This window comes from Garra rufa, unplaced genomic scaffold (genome assembly GCF_049309525.1).
Source record: "Garra rufa unplaced genomic scaffold, GarRuf1.0 hap1_unplaced_002, whole genome shotgun sequence".
NCBI classification, from domain to species: Eukaryota; Metazoa; Chordata; class Actinopteri; order Cypriniformes; family Cyprinidae; genus Garra; species Garra rufa.
Window position 1 is genome coordinate 8131133 of NW_027394277.1, and position 6000 is coordinate 8137132.

Sequence of the window (6000 nt, forward strand, 5' to 3'; positions counted from 1 at the left end):
GTAATAAAATGGCCTAAAAAACATGTAAAACACTTAAAACTCTATAATACATTTAAATGATTGTAATAAATAGAGCGGTAAAACACGTCTTTCTAAAAGCCAGCATATTATATAAATAGTGAAGAAAAGGCAAAAGCTTACAGCACCTGGTATTCCCAGGCGGTCTCCCATCCAAGTACTAAGCAGGCCCGACGCTGCTTAGCTTCCGAGATCAGACGAGATCGGGCGCTCTCAGCGCGGTATGGCCGTAAGCGAGGGCTGCTCCAAAAAGTGGGCTATTTAAAGATCAGCCTCCGTAAAAGCCAGCATATTATATAAATAGTGAAGAAAAGGCAAAAGCTTACAGCACCTGGTATTGCCAGGCGGTCTCCCATCCAAGTGTAACAATCGGCCTTATCAGCCGAGTTACAAGACTAAAATGGGGTCAGATTTAACTGTGAGAGATGACTAGTGGTTAAAAGAATGAGACATAAAAGAAGATTGGTTTAAATAGATTTGGTTTATTTACAAGGTTCACATAAAAGACTTTAAAACAACACGATAAAACGAGGTAAACGCTGTTAAAAGAATACAGTTCATTTGTCCATACCCTAAAAACAGTCCAAAAATCCCAGTGTGTTGATAAGTCCAATGTGAGTGTCCACCGGTGTATATACAATCCACAGAAAGTGTAATCCAAAGTTTGCAGGTGGTGAATGGAAAGGTGAGCTCTAAAATTAGCAACTCCTCAATCCAACAGTTTGGTGACTGTCCTTTGTTTGTCATGCTGCTCTCTTATACAGTTGTACTTCCTGCTTCCTGTCATGTGTCTAGTCACATGGCAGGCCAACCATCCATTTTTTAAAGACACACACTCACTTAAAATGTTAAGAGTAATAAAATGGCCTAAAAAACATGTAAAACACTTAAAACTCTATAATACATTTAAATGATTGTAATAAATAGAGCGGTAAAACACGTCTTTCTAAAAGCCAGCATATTATATAAATAGTGAAGAAAAGGCAAAAGCTTACAGCACCTGGTATTCCCAGGCGGTCTCCCATCCAAGTACTAAGCAGGCCCGACGCTGCTTAGCTTCCGAGATCAGACGAGATCGGGCGCTCTCAGCGCGGTATGGCCGTAAGCGAGGGCTGCTCCAAAAAGTGGGCTATTTAAAGATCAGCCTCCGTAAAAGCCAGCATATTATATAAATAGTGAAGAAAAGGCAAAAGCTTACAGCACCTGGTATTCCCAGGCGGTCTCCCATCCAAGTACTAAGCAGGCCCGACGCTGCTTAGCTTCCGAGATCAGACGAGATCGGGCGCTCTCAGCGCGGTATGGCCGTAAGCGAGGGCTGCTCCAAAAAGTGGGCTATTTAAAGATCAGCCTCCGTAAAAGCCAGCATATTATATAAATAGTGAAGAAAAGGCAAAAGCTTACAGCACCTGGTATTCCCAGGCGGTCTCCCATCCAAGTGTAACAATCGGCCTTATCAGCCGAGTTACAAGACTAAAATGGGATCAGATTTAACTGTGAGAGATGACTAGTGGTTAAAAGAATGAGACATAAAAGAAGATTGGTTTAAATAGATTTGGTTTATTTACAAGGTTCACATAAAAGACTTTAAAACAACACGATAAAACGAGGTAAACGCTGTTAAAAGAATACAGTTCATTTGTCCATACCCTAAAAACAGTCCAAGAATCCCAGTGTGTTGATAAGTCCAATGTGAGTGTCCACCGGTGTATATACAATCCACAGAAAGTGTAATCCAAAGTTTGCAGGTGGTGAATGGAAAGGTGAGCTCTAAAATTAGCAACTCCTCAATCCAACAGTTTGGTGACTGTCCTTTGTTTGTCATGCTGCTCTCTTATACAGTTGTACTTCCTGCTTCCTGTCATGTGTCTAGTCACATGGCAGGCCAACCATCCATTTTTTAAAGACACACACTCACTTAAAATGTTAAGAGTAATAAAATGGCCTAAAAAACATGTAAAACACTTAAAACTCTATAATACATTTAAATGATTGTAATAAATAGAGCGGTAAAACACGTCTTTCTAAAAGCCAGCATATTATATAAATAGTGAAGAAAAGGCAAAAGCTTACAGCACCTGGTATTCCCAGGCGGTCTCCCATCCAAGTACTAAGCAGGCCCGACGCTGCTTAGCTCCCGAGATCAGACGAGATCGGGCGCTCTCAGCGCGGTATGGCCGTAAGCGAGGGCTGCTCCAAAAAGTGGGCTATTTAAAGATCAGCCTCCGTAAAAGCCAGCATATTATATAAATAGTGAAGAAAAGGCAAAAGCTTACAGCACCTGGTATTCCCAGGCGGTCTCCCATCCAAGTGTAACAATCGGCCTTATCAGCCGAGTTACAAGACTAAAATGGGATCAGATTTAACTGTGAGAGATGACTAGTGGTTAAAATAATGAGACATAAAAGAAGATTGGTTTAAATAGATTTGGTTTATTTACAAGGTTCACATAAAAGACTTTAAAACAACACGATAAAACGAGGTAAACGCTGTTAAAAGAATACAGTTCATTTGTCCATACCCTAAAAACAGTCCAAGAATCCCAGTGTGTTGATAAGTCCAATGTGAGTGTCCACCGGTGTATATACAATCCACAGAAAGTGTAATCCAAAGTTTGCAGGTGGTGAATGGAAAGGTGAGCTCTAAAATGAGCAACTCCTCAATCCAACAGTTTGGTGACTGTCCTTTGTTTGTCATGCTGCTCTCTTATACAGTTGTACTTCCTGCTTCCTGTCATGTGTCTAGTCACATGGCAGGCCAACCATCCATTTTTTAAAGACACACACTCACTTAAAATGTTAAGAGTAATAAAATGGCCTAAAAAACATGTAAAACACTTAAAACTCTATAATACATTTAAATGATTGTAATAAATAGAGCGGTAAAACACGTCTTTCTAAAAGCCAGCATATTATATAAATAGTGAAGAAAAGGCAAAAGCTTACAGCACCTGGTATTCCCAGGCGGTCTCCCATCCAAGTACTAAGCAGGCCCGACGCTGCTTAGCTTCCGAGATCAGACGAGATCGGGCGCTCTCAGCGCGGTATGGCCGTAAGCGAGGGCTGCTCCAAAAAGTGGGCTATTTAAAGATCAGCCTCCGTAAAAGCCAGCATATTATATAAATAGTGAAGAAAAGGCAAAAGCTTACAGCACCTGGTATTCCCAGGCGGTCTCCCATCCAAGTACTAAGCAGGCCCGACGCTGCTTAGCTTCCGAGATCAGACGAGATCGGGCGCTCTCAGCGCGGTATGGCCGTAAGCGAGGGCTGCTCCAAAAAGTGGGCTATTTAAAGATCAGCCTCCGTAAAAGCCAGCATATTATATAAATAGTGAAGAAAAGGCAAAAGCTTACAGCACCTGGTATTCCCAGGCGGTCTCCCATCCAAGTACTAAGCAGGCCCGACGCTGCTTAGCTTCCGAGATCAGACGAGATCGGGCGCTCTCAGCGCGGTATGGCCGTAAGCGAGGGCTGCTCCAAAAAGTGGGCCATTTAAAGATCAGCCTCCGTAAAAGCCAGCATATTATATAAATAGTGAAGAAAAGGCAAAAGCTTACAGCACCTGGTATTCCCAGGCGGTCTCCCATCCAAGTGTAACAATCGGCCTTATCAGCCGAGTTACAAGACTAAAATGGGATCAGATTTAACTGTGAGAGATGACTAGTGGTTAAAAGAATGAGACATAAAAGAAGATTGGTTTAAATAGATTTGGTTTATTTACAAGGTTCACATAAAAGACTTTAAAACAACACGATAAAACGAGGTAAACGCTGTTAAAAGAATACAGTTCATTTGTCCATACCCTAAAAACAGTCCAAGAATCCCAGTGTGTTGATAAGTCCAATGTGAGTGTCCACCGGTGTATATACAATCCACAGAAAGTGTAATCCAAAGTTTGCAGGTGGTGAATGGAAAGGTGAGCTCTAAAATTAGCAACTCCTCAATCCAACAGTTTGGTGACTGTCCTTTGTTTGTCATGCTGCTCTCTTATACAGTTGTACTTCCTGCTTCCTGTCATGTGTCTAGTCACATGGCAGGCCAACCATCCATTTTTTAAAGACACACACTCACTTAAAATGTTAAGAGTAATAAAATGGCCTAAAAAACATGTAAAACACTTAAAACTCTATAATACATTTAAATGATTGTAATAAATAGAGCGGTAAAACACGTCTTTCTAAAAGCCAGCATATTATATAAATAGTGAAGAAAAGGCAAAAGCTTACAGCACCTGGTATTCCCAGGCGGTCTCCCATCCAAGTACTAAGCAGGCCCGACGCTGCTTAGCTTCCGAGATCAGACGAGATCGGGCGCTCTCAGCGCGGTATGGCCGTAAGCGAGGGCTGCTCCAAAAAGTGGGCTATTTAAAGATCAGCCTCCGTAAAAGCCAGCATATTATATAAATAGTGAAGAAAAGGCAAAAGCTTACAGCACCTGGTATTCCCAGGCGGTCTCCCATCCAAGTGTAACAATCGGCCTTATCAGCCGAGTTACAAGACTAAAATGGGATCAGATTTAACTGTGAGAGATGACTAGTGGTTAAAAGAATGAGACATAAAAGAAGATTGGTTTAAATAGATTTGGTTTATTTACAAGGTTCACATAAAAGACTTTAAAACAACACGATAAAACGAGGTAAACGCTGTTAAAAGAATACAGTTCATTTGTCCATACCCTAAAAACAGTCCAAGAATCCCAGTGTGTTGATAAGTCCAATGTGAGTGTCCACCGGTGTATATACAATCCACAGAAAGTGTAATCCAAAGTTTGCAGGTGGTGAATGGAAAGGTGAGCTCTAAAATTAGCAACTCCTCAATCCAACAGTTTGGTGACTGTCCTTTGTTTGTCATGCTGCTCTCTTATACAGTTGTACTTCCTGCTTCCTGTCATGTGTCTAGTCACATGGCAGGCCAACCATCCATTTTTTAAAGACACACACTCACTTAAAATGTTAAGAGTAATAAAATGGCCTAAAAAACATGTAAAACACTTAAAACTCTATAATACATTTAAATGATTGTAATAAATAGAGCGGTAAAACACGTCTTTCTAAAAGCCAGCATATTATATAAATAGTGAAGAAAAGGCAAAAGCTTACAGCACCTGGTATTCCCAGGCGGTCTCCCATCCAAGTACTAAGCAGGCCCGACGCTGCTTAGCTTCCGAGATCAGACGAGATCGGGCGCTCTCAGCGCGGTATGGCCGTAAGCGAGGGCTGCTCCAAAAAGTGGGCTATTTAAAGATCAGCCTCCGTAAAAGCCAGCATATTATATAAATAGTGAAGAAAAGGCAAAAGCTTACAGCACCTGGTATTCCCAGGCGGTCTCCCATCCAAGTACTAAGCAGGCCCGACGCTGCTTAGCTTCCGAGATCAGACGAGATCGGGCGCTCTCAGCGCGGTATGGCCGTAAGCGAGGGCTGCTCCAAAAAGTGGGCTATTTAAAGATCAGCCTCCGTAAAAGCCAGCATATTATATAAATAGTGAAGAAAAGGCAAAAGCTTACAGCACCTGGTATTCCCAGGCGGTCTCCCATCCAAGTGTAACAATCGGCCTTATCAGCCGAGTTACAAGACTAAAATGGGATCAGATTTAACTGTGAGAGATGACTAGTGGTTAAAAGAATGAGACATAAAAGAAGATTGGTTTAAATAGATTTGGTTTATTTACAAGGTTCACATAAAAGACTTTAAAACAACACGATAAAACGAGGTAAACGCTGTTAAAAGAATACAGTTCATTTGTCCATACCCTAAAAACAGTCCAAGAATCCCAGTGTGTTGATAAGTCCAATGTGAGTGTCCACCGGTGTATATACAATCCACAGAAAGTGTAATCCAAAGTTTGCAGGTGGTGAATGGAAAGGTGAGCTCTAAAATTAGCAACTCCTCAATCCAACAGTTTGGTGACTGTCCTTTGTTTGTCATGCTGCTCTCTTATACAGTTGTACTTCCTGCTTCCTGTCATGTGTCTAGTCACATGGCAGGCCA

At 41.6% G+C, this 6000-nt stretch overlaps 10 non-coding genes across 10 annotated transcripts; all 10 read right to left on the reverse strand.

Annotated features, from left to right (window-relative positions):
• Nucleotides 1-134: 134 nt before the first annotated feature.
• LOC141305962 (5S ribosomal RNA) lies at nt 135-253 on the reverse strand. Its single transcript, XR_012344925.1, has one exon. It is a non-coding gene; the product is annotated as a 5S ribosomal RNA (ribosomal RNA).
• A 753-nt stretch (nt 254-1006) lies between these two features.
• LOC141305963 (5S ribosomal RNA) lies at nt 1007-1125 on the reverse strand. Its single transcript, XR_012344926.1, has one exon. It is a non-coding gene; the product is annotated as a 5S ribosomal RNA (ribosomal RNA).
• An 84-nt stretch (nt 1126-1209) lies between these two features.
• Nucleotides 1210-1328, reverse strand: LOC141305964 (5S ribosomal RNA). The gene has a single exon (XR_012344927.1). It is a non-coding gene; the product is annotated as a 5S ribosomal RNA (ribosomal RNA).
• Nucleotides 1329-2081: 753 nt separating this feature from the next.
• Nucleotides 2082-2200, reverse strand: LOC141307116 (5S ribosomal RNA). Its single transcript, XR_012346072.1, has one exon. It is a non-coding gene; the product is annotated as a 5S ribosomal RNA (ribosomal RNA).
• A 753-nt stretch (nt 2201-2953) lies between these two features.
• Nucleotides 2954-3072, reverse strand: LOC141305965 (5S ribosomal RNA). Its single transcript, XR_012344928.1, has one exon. It is a non-coding gene; the product is annotated as a 5S ribosomal RNA (ribosomal RNA).
• An 84-nt stretch (nt 3073-3156) lies between these two features.
• LOC141305966 (5S ribosomal RNA) lies at nt 3157-3275 on the reverse strand. Its single transcript, XR_012344929.1, has one exon. It is a non-coding gene; the product is annotated as a 5S ribosomal RNA (ribosomal RNA).
• Nucleotides 3276-3359: 84 nt separating this feature from the next.
• Nucleotides 3360-3478, reverse strand: LOC141305971 (5S ribosomal RNA). The gene has a single exon (XR_012344931.1). It is a non-coding gene; the product is annotated as a 5S ribosomal RNA (ribosomal RNA).
• Nucleotides 3479-4231: 753 nt separating this feature from the next.
• LOC141305972 (5S ribosomal RNA) lies at nt 4232-4350 on the reverse strand. Its single transcript, XR_012344932.1, has one exon. It is a non-coding gene; the product is annotated as a 5S ribosomal RNA (ribosomal RNA).
• A 753-nt stretch (nt 4351-5103) lies between these two features.
• Nucleotides 5104-5222, reverse strand: LOC141305973 (5S ribosomal RNA). The gene has a single exon (XR_012344933.1). It is a non-coding gene; the product is annotated as a 5S ribosomal RNA (ribosomal RNA).
• Nucleotides 5223-5306: 84 nt separating this feature from the next.
• LOC141305974 (5S ribosomal RNA) lies at nt 5307-5425 on the reverse strand. The gene has a single exon (XR_012344934.1). It is a non-coding gene; the product is annotated as a 5S ribosomal RNA (ribosomal RNA).
• Nucleotides 5426-6000: the final 575 nt, after the last annotated feature.